Here is a 13,372-nt window from a genome sequence, read left to right on the forward strand (position 1 = left end):
AAAGGGGACACTTTCAGCAGGTCTGTCATAGCAAGAAACAAACACTGCAGACTAGCAAGAAAAAATGAAATAAAAGGGCGGCACAGTGGCGCAGTGGTTAGCACCGCAGCCTCACAGCTCCAGCGACCCGGGTTCAATTCTGGGTACTGCCTGTGTGGAGTTTGCAAGTTCTCCCTGTGTCTGCGTGGGTTTCCTCCGGGTGCTCCGGTTTCCTCCCACAAGCCAAAAGACTTGCAGGTTGGTAGGTAAATTGGCCATTATAAATTGCCCCTAGTATAGGTAGGTGGTAGGGAAATATAGGGACAGGTGGGGATGTGGTAGGAATATGGGATTAGTGTAGGATTAGTATAAATGGGTGGTTGATGGTCGGCACAGACTCGCTGGGCCGAAAGGCCTGTTTCAGTGCTGTATACCTAAACTAAAAGAGAAACAAATGATCAATACTCCCTTTGGAAAGTGCAAGAGAAAAACAAAGATTGCTGGGAAGCAGAAATCTTAATGGGGGAAAATAAAACCAACTTCAAGTTAGATACAGGAGCAGCAGTTTCAGTCCCATCTGACAAAACACCATGGCTGAGGAAGGAAAGGCTTAGGAAAACCAACACAAAATTATTTGGGCTGGAAGGGATTCAATTAAAGGTTGTAGGAGAAGTACAATCAACCTTAACACACAGAAATAACACCAATCCGAAGATCCTATATGTTATAAAGAACCAAGCCTGTTCACTACTCAGTAAAAAGCTTGTTTAGTCTTACAGCTGTTACGCAGGGTGTAAGAGATCAAGGGACAATAGAAACAGCTCAGTGATTTTAGAGCTGAATTCCCCAAGCTATTTGAAGGTTTAGGAAAATTAAAAACAGAGTATCACATCACTCTCAACAAAGAGGCAGAACGGTATATTTGTTCACACCGTGAAAGGTCCCACGCCCACTCCTAGAAAAAGCAAAGTAGGAAATCGATGCCATGCTAAGCCAAGGAGTTATTTCCACTAAACCCACTAGGTGGTGTTCTGGGATGGTTCCAGTAAGGGAACCAAATGGGTCTATTTGGATTTGTGTGGATCTTACCCAACTCAATAAAGCTGTAGAGAGAGATTCGCTGTATGGTGTCAGTTGACAACAGTCCTGCCAAATTGGGAAAAAGCTCCATATTCACCAAATTAGATGCAAATACCAGGTTCTGGCAGTTGCCTTTACACAAGGAGTCTAAATTGTTAACTACCTTTATCATACCATTTGGTACATTCTGTTTCAACAAATTGCCATTCGGTATTGCGTCGGCACCAGAGATATTCCAAAGGACGATGTCAACAATCCTAGAAGGCTTGGAGAGAATCATCTGTCATATGGATGATGTTCTGATTCATGGAGCAAACCAAGAAGAACACGACGCAAGCTGTATTACACAGTTTACAAGAGGCAGGTCTCACATTAAATGAGAAGTGTATATTCTCACAGTTGACCTTGAGGTTCCTTGGCCACAACATTGATGGATCTGGCATCAATATAGATCCACAAAAGACGAAGGAAAAAAGGATTTCCCAGAGTCAAAGAACAATACAGATTTACAGCGATTCATGGGTACAGTTAACTAGGTAGGGAAATTCATACTAAGTCTAGCCACTATTAATGAGCCTCTACGTCAACTGCTAAAGAACAGCAATGCCTGGTGCTGGGCAGACTGCCAGAAAAATTCTTTTGAGAAGGTCAAGGAAATGTTAACTTCATCAGAAGTATGGACGCATTATGACCCAGAGCTAATGACCATTATTGCAACAGACACTTGGTCAACAGGATTAGATGCAGTCCTGTTCCAGATTCAAAAAGATGGACGACGCAGACCTGTGTACTTTGCCTCTCGTTCGTTGTCAGAGACAGAACGAAGGCAGTGATTGAAAAGGAAGCGTTGGCAACAAGATGGGGGGGAGGTGCATGCGAAAGATTTTCGGACTACGCACTGGGCCTCAAGGTAAATGTCAAAACTGACCACAAGCCACCAGTGACGTTGCTTAATTCAAAGGAGTTAGCAAAATTACCCTCAAGGGTACAGAGATTTCGACTATGACTAATGGGATATGGCACAACTACTGAACATGTCCCATCAGGTGACAGCTGACGCATTATCAAGAGCATCAATTGCTATACCTGAAGTGGGAGATGTCTCATTCCTGGAGGAAGTGGAAGTCTTTGCTTTAACTATAACAGAATATTTGCCAACAACTGCTCAAAGGTTATGCCAAATTAGAAACCTACAGAAAGAGGACCCTGTCTGCGAAAAAGTAAGATGTTTTGCATAGAAGGTTGGTCAGAATATATGCCTAATAACCTGGTTTTAAGAAAATATCATGAACAATGAAGCCATCTTACGATTGTGGACAACTTACTAGTCTATGACGAAAGACTAGTTATTCCAAGGGCTTTAAGGTTGGATATCCTGGAGAACCTACACCAAGGGCACTTAGGAATCACCAAGTGTAGAGCAAGAGTAAGAAACTCGTTATGGTGGCCGGGGGTTTCCAAGGAGATCGAAGACATGATTTCCAGGTGTATCACATGCGCTACTACCAGACAAGACTCTAGAGAGCCACTGATGTCGTCTTTGTTCCCACCCAGGCCATAGGAGCGCCTGGGAATAGACCTGTTTGAACATAAAGGGAAGATTTTCCTTATTGTCATTGACTATTACTCCAGGCAGATTGAAGTCAAACCAATACATGGGCCAGAATTCTGAAGCCGTAATCAAATCAATAAAAGAAATTTTCACCACACATGGCAGTCCGGACCTAGTGATTGCCAATAATGGTCCATAATTTGTGAATGAAGCCTTCAAAGATTTTGCAGAAACGTATGGGTTTGCCCATGTTACAAATTCACTGAAGTACCCCCAGGGCAATGGTGAAGTGGAGAAAGTTGTTCAAACCATGAAAATGCTACTGAAAAAGAATGAGGATTTTCAGCTGGCACTATTAAACTACCGATCAACGCCACTCCAGAAAGAGTTGATGCCATATGTGTTGCTAATGGGTCGGAGATTGAGGACACAACTACCCACACTCCCAAGAACCTTTCAGCCACGAATCGGTGCAGAAGACCAGGAAAGGGTGAGGGTGAGAGAAAAGAAAGCGAGGTCAATCCAAACGGAGAATCATGATAGATGCCACAGAGCAAAAAAATCAAACAAACCTACGACCTGGAGATTTGGTTTGGTTTAAGGATCAGAGTCGATATGGGGAAGTGATGGAGAAATCTTCATATCCTGGATCCTACATAGTCCAGACAGACCAGGGATGGATAAAGAGAAATAGAAGATCATTGGTACTGACATCACAGAAAAACAAATGGGGAAGAATCAAGAGAACCAGCTATTAGACAGAGCTGATGAACCAGTGATACAACCAACAACAGATCACCCGGATGACAGTGAAAGCAGAGAACCTGAGGTTCAGACTTGTGGCATCACATCCTGTGATCATGCTTCAGGTCTATATACATAATCTACCCAGCAACAGCTTTTGTACATGATACTACATCTCCCCCCAAGTCTTTGAATTCATTCCTCAGGTCTGTAACGCTGTGGCGTTCTCATGAGTCTGCCATAGTGAGTTCTTCTTTCACTTGTTTGGGGTATTGGATCTTTCAGTGGTTCTTCCTCACATTCCTGTGGGCGAATAGATCTACTGCATAACTCAGGTTCTCTGCTTTCACTGTCTCTGATAGCTGATTCTCTCGATTCTTCCCCATTTGTTTTTCTGTGATGTCAGTACTAATGATCTTCTATTTCTCTTTAACCATCCCTGGTCAGTACAGTACAGGGGATGGTGTGTGGAAGTCACCATACACAATATACAACAGGCTCAATCAACCAGCTGGTCTTTTCCTGTCCTTGCTTTTTGTGTGTTCTTATTAAGATCATCGTTGATCAGTGGCTGCTGTCTTGTGACATGTTACACCAAAAGTACATATTCCAAAATGCATTGGAAAATAAATATCATAGGCTTGAAGAATAAACCGTGTCCTCAATGCAGATTTAATCACAGAGTTTGTGTAGGGGGCAAGAGAACAATACATCCAAGCTAGCGCTTGCTTCACATCCAATTTTGCCTGCAATGGCGATAAGTTGTGACTCTGAACATACTTGCTGTGTCTAGTTCATTCACCAGGGTCACAGATCCCCCGTATCCACAGTAACAGTCCTAGTTATTGAAATGCAGCAACGGTTTGCTGTCAGGAATGCTACACAGCATCACCCCGCGGAACTGCCAGAGGGCCTTGGACTGAATGGACCTGCTCAGTTGCTGCTACAACAGGAGAAAGAGGAGCAGGCAGAAGCATAGGAGGTACAACACGGAATGATCGATAGCCAAAGCAAGGCATGTAGCAAAAAGAAACATTAGTTACCTGCGAGTAGAACCAAAACAAGCAATGAGAACATCTTACAATAGCAAAATACCGCGGATGCTGCAAGTCTGAAATAAAAACAGAAAATGCTGGAAATACTCAGCAGGTCAGAAAGCATCTGTGGAGAGAGAAAAACAGAGCTAATGTTTCAGGTTGATGACCTTTCATCAGGACAGTGAGAACATCTTTATTTCCTGTACTCCGTCCTGCACACGGTGCTTGTCTAAATGTTCACTCTGTGCGTTTTGTAAATATGGTTAGCCTTGACAAATAATGAACTCTAGCTCCTGGAAAATGCCATGGGACCAGATAAAACCGATTAGATAAAGACAATGTTTCCTGTTGATTGCACTATGAGCTCGCTCATTGGCTCACTTGGCTGAACAGTGTACGGCTGAACCAATACAGGCCAGGGTTTGTCAGCTTCAGTTCTTGGTCTCTGCTGGGGTGGGATTGGGTGGGGCTGGCGTTGGGTGGGGTGGGGAGGGCGGGGTTGAGATGGGGAGTGTTGACACAATTGGCTGCAGCTTCCCTGGGCTAAGCAGAAGGAAACCAGCTGCTTCTGCCTACCTACACCTGTTCCTACTGGAAACCACAATGGGTGAGGCCCGGAGTGACTTTGACTGTGATATCACCGCCCCTCCCCGCAGCCCCCCCCCCCACCCACCCACATAGTCAAATAGCCAAAACTCAGCCTATGCTCCGCACATGGAGATACAGTAGTTGACTGGTGCGTCTGGATGTGTTTCCCAGCACCAAGGGGAGCGGTGAAAACTATGCGGAGGTGCATTGTTGCATATCACAATATAAACTCCAATACAATCCTTCATTCAGGAGCAACACCGCATTCCCATATGAAAATGTCAAAACTTTCCACAAATTTTACATTCTGGCTAGCTTTACAATTGAAATATACGCAAAATATTGTGGATGCTGGAAATCTGAAATAAAAACGGAAAGTTCTGGAAATACTCAGCAGGCCTGGCAGCATCTGTGGAGAGAGAAGCAGAGTTAACGGTTCAGTTCTGTGACCTTTCATCACAACTGGCAAAGGTTAGAAATGCAATAGGCTTGAACAAGGTAAAAGAGACAAACGGAAATCCCGTTGGAGAGAAGAGCAGAACTTCTTCAAGTTAGGCAATCCTGGAAGAGAAGGGGCAGTGAATTTAATGTTTAATTCAATGCAATCTGGATTTGGTACCAACTGATTTGCATGCCTTCTTTCATCTTGTTCTACTTTAACCATGAAATACTCTATCTGGGACACTTTAAAATCAGTCCCCACTGAACTTTGTATCTTGCAGCGAGATGCCTTGTTCTACCATGAATGTTCACATTCTCAGAGCCACTTTTCAAATCTCCTTTCCTTTTATGATCTACTGAACTCATGTAAATTCTTCAAAAGGAAAAGAACCCAAAGAGCTCTTTGGCTTTTTTTATGGCCTATTATACACATTGACCTTTTGTTTCTGCTCCACTCCAGAGTGCACAGCACAATCTCAGCTTAAATCGAATAAGGCGCATCTCCCCTAGTTAACACGCTACAATAAATCTCTCATACTGAATATGCATGAGTGCTCTACACAGGGCTCAAAAAACAGCTTGGAGATGGATGTAGCAGGGATCCAGCAAGTGGATCCATGTCTGATTTTCTGGCCCTTGTCCACCCACAAAGATTGGATCAATCCCAGAGCAAAATACTGCAGATGCTGGAAATCTGGACAGAAAATGCTGGAAATGCTGGACATACTCAGCAGGTCTGGCAGCTTCAGTGGAGTGAGAAACAGAGTTAACATGTTAAGTCGATGACTTTCAACAGAAATAGTTTTAAGCAGGTGAAATGGGGAGGTGGGACAAAGAACAAAAGGAAAGGTCTGTGATAGGATGGAAGAAGGGAGAGATTAAATGAGTTAGGCCAATATCTATCCCTCAATCAACATCACAAAAACAGGTTTTCTGGTCATTATCAGATTGCTGTTTGTGGGAGTTTGCTGTGCACATACAGGCTGCTGTGTTTCCTACATCACAACAGTGACTACACTTCCAAAAGTACATCATTGGCTCTGAAGTGCTTTGCGACGTCTGGTGGTCATGAAAGTTGCTATATAAATGCAAGTCTTTTTTTTAAAGCATTTTCTGCCTTTATTTGGGATCAATCCTGTTGACCAGTCTGTAGTTAGCCCCACCCTTGCCATGCTGATTGTCTTTATGCAGTGCATTATACAACAGATCTATAATTAAATGAGCACTTGTTTAGCGAGGAGGCTGTGCTTCCATGTTGGTCTAAAATAACATAAATCTAGGAGTCAGCTCTGCCTCAGTTGGGAGCACACTCACCTCAGAGGTGGATCATAGGATTAAGCCCCAGTATTGAGCATGTAATCCAGGCTGACAGCCCAGTGCAGTACTGAGGGAGTGCAATACTGTCAGAGCTGCCATCTTTCAAAGGAGATATTAAACTAAGGTCCTGCCTACTTTCCCAGATGGACGTAAAAGATCCCATAGCACTTTTCAACGAAGAGCAGAGCAGTTCCCCCCACCACTGTCCTGCCCACTAACTATCCCTCAGCAAACATCACTAAAAGAAATGGACTTGGTCAATGGTTGTGTGATCTTGCTATGTGCAATTTGACTGTGGTGTTCTATACGTTACAACAGTGAGCATACTTCAAAAGTACTTTATTGGTTGTAAGGTACTTTGGGACATCCTGAGTTCATGAAAGACACAATATAAATGCAAGTATTTCTTTATGTGAAAACTCATCTGATATTATTTATATGCTTCTATGCATCAAAATAACACAGTGTGACATTAGCTCAACGACTACCTATAAATAAGTTTGCCAACTATTTTATAAGCATAAGTTCTTTCTCTGGAAAATAAATAGGAATGAGGTAAACAGCTGACAGAGTAGCTTGACACAATGGTGTTGTACTTCCCTACCTTAGTGTCACAGTCTAACTTCCAGCATTAGCTCAATGACACTGCTTCTTGAAACTCAATGGTGCAATTTGAAGTTACTTTTCCATTGACTTTTTTTGTCTCATTTCTGCCGAGTTCCTTTTGGTTATCTGTTCCCTTGTTTTATATATTTGTTCGGGGGATGTGGGTGTCACTGGCTAGACGAGCATTTATTGCCCATCCCTAATTGCCCTTGAGAAGGTGGCGGTGAGCTGCCTTCTTGAACCGCTGCAGTCCTTGGGGTGTAGGTACACCCACAGTGCTGATGGGAAGGGCGTTCCAGGATTTTGACCCAGCGACAGTGAAGGAACGGTGATATAGTTCTAAGCCAGGATAGTGTGTGGCTTGGAGGGGAACTTGCAGGTGGTGATGTTCCCATGGCTCTGCTTCCTTCTCCTTCTAGTTGGTAGAGGTCACAGGTTTGGAAGGTGCTGTCTAAGGAGCCTTGGTGAATTGCTTCAGTGCATCTTGTATATGGTACACACTGCTGCCAATGTGTGTCAGTGGTGGAGGGAGTGAATGTTGGTGCCAATCAAGTGAGCTGCTTTGTCCTGGATGGTGTCGAGCATCTTGAGTGTTGTTGGAGCTTCACCCATCCAGGCAAGTGGAGAATATTCCATCACACTCCTGACTTGTGCCTTGTAGATGGTGGACAGGCATTGGGGAATCAGGAGGTGAGTTACTCGCCACAGCATTTCCAGCTTCTGACCTGCTCTTGTAGCCACAGTATTTATGTGGCTGGTCCAGTTCAGTTTCTGGTCAATGGTGACCGCCAGGATATTGATAGTGGGGGATTCAGCGATGGTAATGCCATTGAACATCAATGGGAGATGGTTAGATTCTCTCTTGTTGAGATGGTCATTGCCTGGCACTTGTGTGGCGTAAATGTTACTTGCCACTTATCAGCCCAAGCCTGGATATTGTCCAGGTCTTGCCGCATATGGACATGGACTGCTTCAGTATCTGAGGAATCGCGAATGCTGCTGAACATTGTGCAATCACCAGCGAACTTCCCCACTTCTGACCTGATAATTGAAGGAAGGTCATTGATGAAGCAGCTGAAGACACTAAGACACTACCCTGAGGAACTCCTGCAGTGATGTCCTGGAGCTCAGATGTTTGTCCTCCAACAACTTCCTTTGCACTAGGTATGACTCCAATCAGCGGAGAGTTTTCCCCCTAATTCCCATTGACTCCAGTTTTGCTAGGGCCCCTTGATGCCATACTCAGTCAAATGCTGCCTTGATGTCAGGGGCAGTCACCCTCACCTCACCTCTTGAATTCAGCTCTTTTTTCCATGTTTGGACAAAGGCTGTAATGAGGTCAGGAGCTGAGTGGCCCTGGTGGAACCCAAACTGAGCGTCAGTGAGCAGGTTATTGCTGAGCAAGTGCCGCTTGATAGTACTGTCGATGACACATTCCATCAATTTACTGATGATCAGATGTGGACTGATGGGGCAGTAATTTGCCCGCTTTGGATTTGTCCTGCTTTTTGTGCACAGGACATACTTGGGCAATTATATGCATTGCCGGGTAAATGCCAGTGTTGTAGCTGGACTGGAACAGCTTGGCTAGGGGCACGGCTAGTTCTGGAGCACAAGTTTTCAGTATTATTGCCATAATATTATCAGGGCCCATAGCCCTTGCAGTATCCAGTGCCTTGATATCATGTGGAGTGAATCGAATTGGCTGAAGTCTGGCATCTGTGATGCTGGGGGCTTCAGTAGGAGTTTGAGATGGATCATCCACTTGTCATTTCTGGCTGAAGATGGACGCAAATGCTTCAGCTGGGTGATCCATCCAGTTTCATTCCTTTCCTTAGACTTTGTAGCGGTTTAGTACAACTGAGTGGCTTGCTAGGCCATTTCAGACATTTTACTGTCAAGGATATGGCCTGTGGGAATTCAGCTACAGTGGTTTAAATGGAATCATGATCATAGGAATTAAGAATTTGGGCGGCACAGTGGCGTAGTGGTTAGCACCGCAGCCTCACAGCTCCAACGACCTGGGTTCGGTTCTGGGTACTACCTGTGCGGAGTTTGGAAGTGCTGCCTGTGACCGTGTAGATTGCTGCCTGGTGCTCTGGTTTCCTCCCACAGCCAAAGACTTGCAGGTTGGTAGGTAAATTGGCCATTGTAAATTGCCCCTAGTGTAGGTAGGTGGTAGGAGAATTGAGGGAAGGTGGGGATGTGGTAGGGAATGTAGGATTAGTATAAATGGGTGGTTGATGGTCAGCACAGACTCAGTGGGCTGAAGAGCTTGTTTCAGTGCTGTATCTCTCTATGACTATGACTCTAAGGATGATGGATTACTGAGAATTCATGGGATACTCATGGATGAGGTGTGAAATTTAAGGTTTGCTCACAGGAAAATTCTGCTTACCCTGTTTAGAAAGTGACCTGGGACTTGTGAGTTTAGCAAAATGTATTTTTCTTCCATTCTAAAAATTATCAGAATTTAAACAAAATATTATCACTTAAAGAGTAAAGTCCTTAAGACAGCAGTGTCAGCTAACCTGACATTTCGGAGCACTGCACACTGCAGCTGTGAGGCAAACATTTCGAATTTATTTTGACCATATCACGTGCATCATCTCCCAGCAGGAACTTCATTTCATCATTTAATCCCAGGGAGAAACACGATATCCCTAATCCATGATATCCCCAATTGGCGATATCCCCGATCTGCAATATCTCCCAATCCACAATATTCCCTGATCCACAATATACCCAATCCTACAATATCCCCAATCCATGATAACCCCGATCCAAATTATCCCTTGATCAATCCTATCTGCTTATCTGCAATATCTCCCAAAACTGCGATATTTATGATCACGATGTTCATGATCCGCGATATCCCCGATCTGCAATATTCCCCTGAGCCACGATATCCCCCAACTGACAATATCCCCAATCCATAATATTCCCGATCCACAATATCTCCCAATCGACGATATCCCCAATCCGCAATATTCCCTTGATCTATGGTATTCCACTATCCACGATATCCGCCAATCTACGACAGCCCCTGATCCACGATATCCCCTGACCCAAAAAGCAGAACATTGATTCATTTTCACAATTTAACGCTAATTGATTACTTTCCACAGATGACCTTTCTTTGATTCCCCTCAAAACACAGGAACTTGTATTCAATGGATTATTACTGCCTGCATTTCCCCGATAGCTTCAGTCCCATTCCATATCTGATATTTTCCCAATTGTTGTTTGAAGAGATTAATTGACACATTTAAAAATCACTTTTGCTGTGTGCAAGTTGGTTGGCATGTTTGATGATCTAACAGTGACTACACTTCACTGGAATAATTCAGTGATTGTGAAGCACTTTGGGCTGTCCCAAAAATGTGAAAGGCTTTGAATAAATGTCAGATCTCTCTGCTAGGAGTCTAATCTAGTGCTTCATTTAAGGCTGTTCATTTTGTACTTTTCTGCACAGTTCTACAGTTGTACCAGTTCAGATGAAAGGTCACAGACCTGAAACATTAACTCTGCTCCTCTCTCCACACATGCTGCCTGACATGCTGAGTACTTCCAGCACTTTCTGTTTTTATTTTATTTTGTACTTGTTCTGTGCTCAGCATTATTCTGATAAATCTGGACAATGCCCCATTCGATCCTCTTTCCAACAATGAAAATAGGTTCAGGTCTGTAAGGATACAGGTTTTCAAGCAAGAGATGAAAGACCACCTCCAGTAAGTAGTCTCATGCTGGTCAGACTGTGCACTGGATACAGTATAACCCCGAGCATAGAGCAACTTTAAAGGCTCACCCTTGCTCTCTCGGAGCAGTAAAGATTGGATACCCAGTTCATGGAGTGGTCGGCATGTGTATATAAACACACCTTGGCACAGCTTCTTAGTCACTGTGGTCAGTGTATGGCACAGTCCACAGTATAGTTCTGGACAGTTGCCCATCACACTCTGTGATGACCCAGTCAGAGACTGCAGCCTTTCAGCCCAACATATTGGAATATGTTTCCCCATATCCCTCACCAATTCCAATGCCCTTTTTAAAATGGGATGGCCAAAACTGCACTGGAGTGTGTGTGTGGAGGGGGGGGGGGGGGGGCTTTCTGCTTCAGTGCTCTTGGCACAAGCTTACATTGAGAAATGGTGCACCCTCAAGCTGTGCTCTTAATGGACAGCGGCGATGCACAATTGCCCCTTTGATGGCCCAGGTGTGCACCAGGAGCACCAAAAGGGAAAATCTCACTCAATCGTCAAACTGGCCTTCACTATTTTGCTCAACCAATCTTTGGGATCAGGAAGAACTCACTGGAATTGTCATCTGTCCAGCTCTCACAGACTGTTTCTCGTCTGAGTTTCTGGAATTTTCTACTATGCAAAGTGGACACCAAAAGTCCATCTGAATATTAAAAACAAGAACTTGATTTTTCTCGACAGAGCTCTGGGGCTGAATTTTATTCTCTTGTCGGAGGCAGGTTCATTGGCATGGGGGATGGGGGCAGGGAATCTTCTTGGAGGTGTCCACTTTTGTCAGAGGCAGGGAAGTACCGTGGCGGTACTGAAGCCCAAACGTGACGGCATCATCATTTAAATATTTGAAGTGCTCCTTTAAATAAATTTGAATCTAATTCACTGTGATCCAACGAAGGTTTCTCAATTTTCTGGTTGATGTAGGCACTCATGCACCTTCAGTTTCACAACTTTGAAAAGCAACCGCCAATGAGGCAAGAGTTCTCAGTGCTGCTAAAGGGAAGGTAACCGAATCAGCGTAGCATAGGGAAAGTGGGGTTTACAGCAGTCTTTGCCGCTATGCTGAGTGTCCAAGGGGATTGTGTCTGAATGGGGGGATCTCTGCAAGGAGTTTGTGTGTGAATGGGAGAAACTTGACAAGGGGTTTGTGTGTGAAAGGGGGAAACTTGACAAGGGGTTTGTGTGTGAAAGGGGGAAACTTGACAAGGGGTTTGTGTGTGAAAGGGAAACTAGACAAGAGAATTGTGTGTGAAAGGGGGTTTGTGTACATGGAAAGAGTAAATACAGGGCTGGCAGACTTTTGAAGATGGTGCCAGCACCTGGTCCAACACCAGGTGATGCTGTGAACACATCTTCATTGCTGCTCCCGCCACGTGATTGGAGATGGCCACTGCCATTATGCAAAATGGCCACCTGCTAGGTGGCACGGTCGCTGACGTTACAAGTGGGACTGCTGGCATTTTGCACACCCGTCACCAGTCCCAGCGGCAGGAACATAAAATTCAGTGTGGGAGCATTGGTGAAATGTGGTTGATGGTCGGCACAGACTTGGTGGGCCGAAGGGCCTGTTCCAGTGCTGTATAAATAAATAAATAAATTGGGATTCTGGTGGATGGGCAGCATCAGTGAGTACAGCATCTGGAGCATGGTAGGAAGGGATGGGCAATCACAAAATCATATAGCGCAACAGGAAACCATTCAGCCCATCATGCCTGTGCTGGTTCTTTGAAAGACCTATCCAATTAGTCCCTTACTCTTTCCCCATAGCCCTGCAAACTTTCCATTTTGAGCAAATGTTCAAATCGTTTTGAAAGTCAGCAAAGCATGGAATTTGGGAATTTAGTACACTGTGCGATATAACAACAACAACTTGCATTTTTAACATAGTAAAATATCCCAAGGTGCTTCACAGCAGCATTATCAAACAAAATTTGACACCGAGCTGGTTGGTTGACATCCTTCCATCTACGAAAGATGATGGGCATGCAGCAAACAATCCATTTAGGTGGGGTGTCTTCTCTTGGTGCACCTTTGCTGATGGCTGTGAAGGTCAATCTTTGAGAGGCAGGTTCTGGCCCAAGTGCTGCAAGTGAAACTGCCAAGTGACGCTGTGAGTTGTTGTTTTTGACATTGGCGCCTGTTGCCAAGCTGCTGTAGCAGCTGGTCATCGTGGCAGTGCACACCAGTCCGCAGGATGTGTCGCCATTTCCCTCTTTCACCAGCTAGTGACTCCCAGGTGTGATAGTCAACATTTAGGGCCTTCATGTCACGCT

Source organism: Heterodontus francisci, chromosome 23 (genome assembly GCF_036365525.1).
Source record: "Heterodontus francisci isolate sHetFra1 chromosome 23, sHetFra1.hap1, whole genome shotgun sequence".
In the NCBI taxonomy this organism is placed as follows: Eukaryota; Metazoa; Chordata; class Chondrichthyes; order Heterodontiformes; family Heterodontidae; genus Heterodontus; species Heterodontus francisci.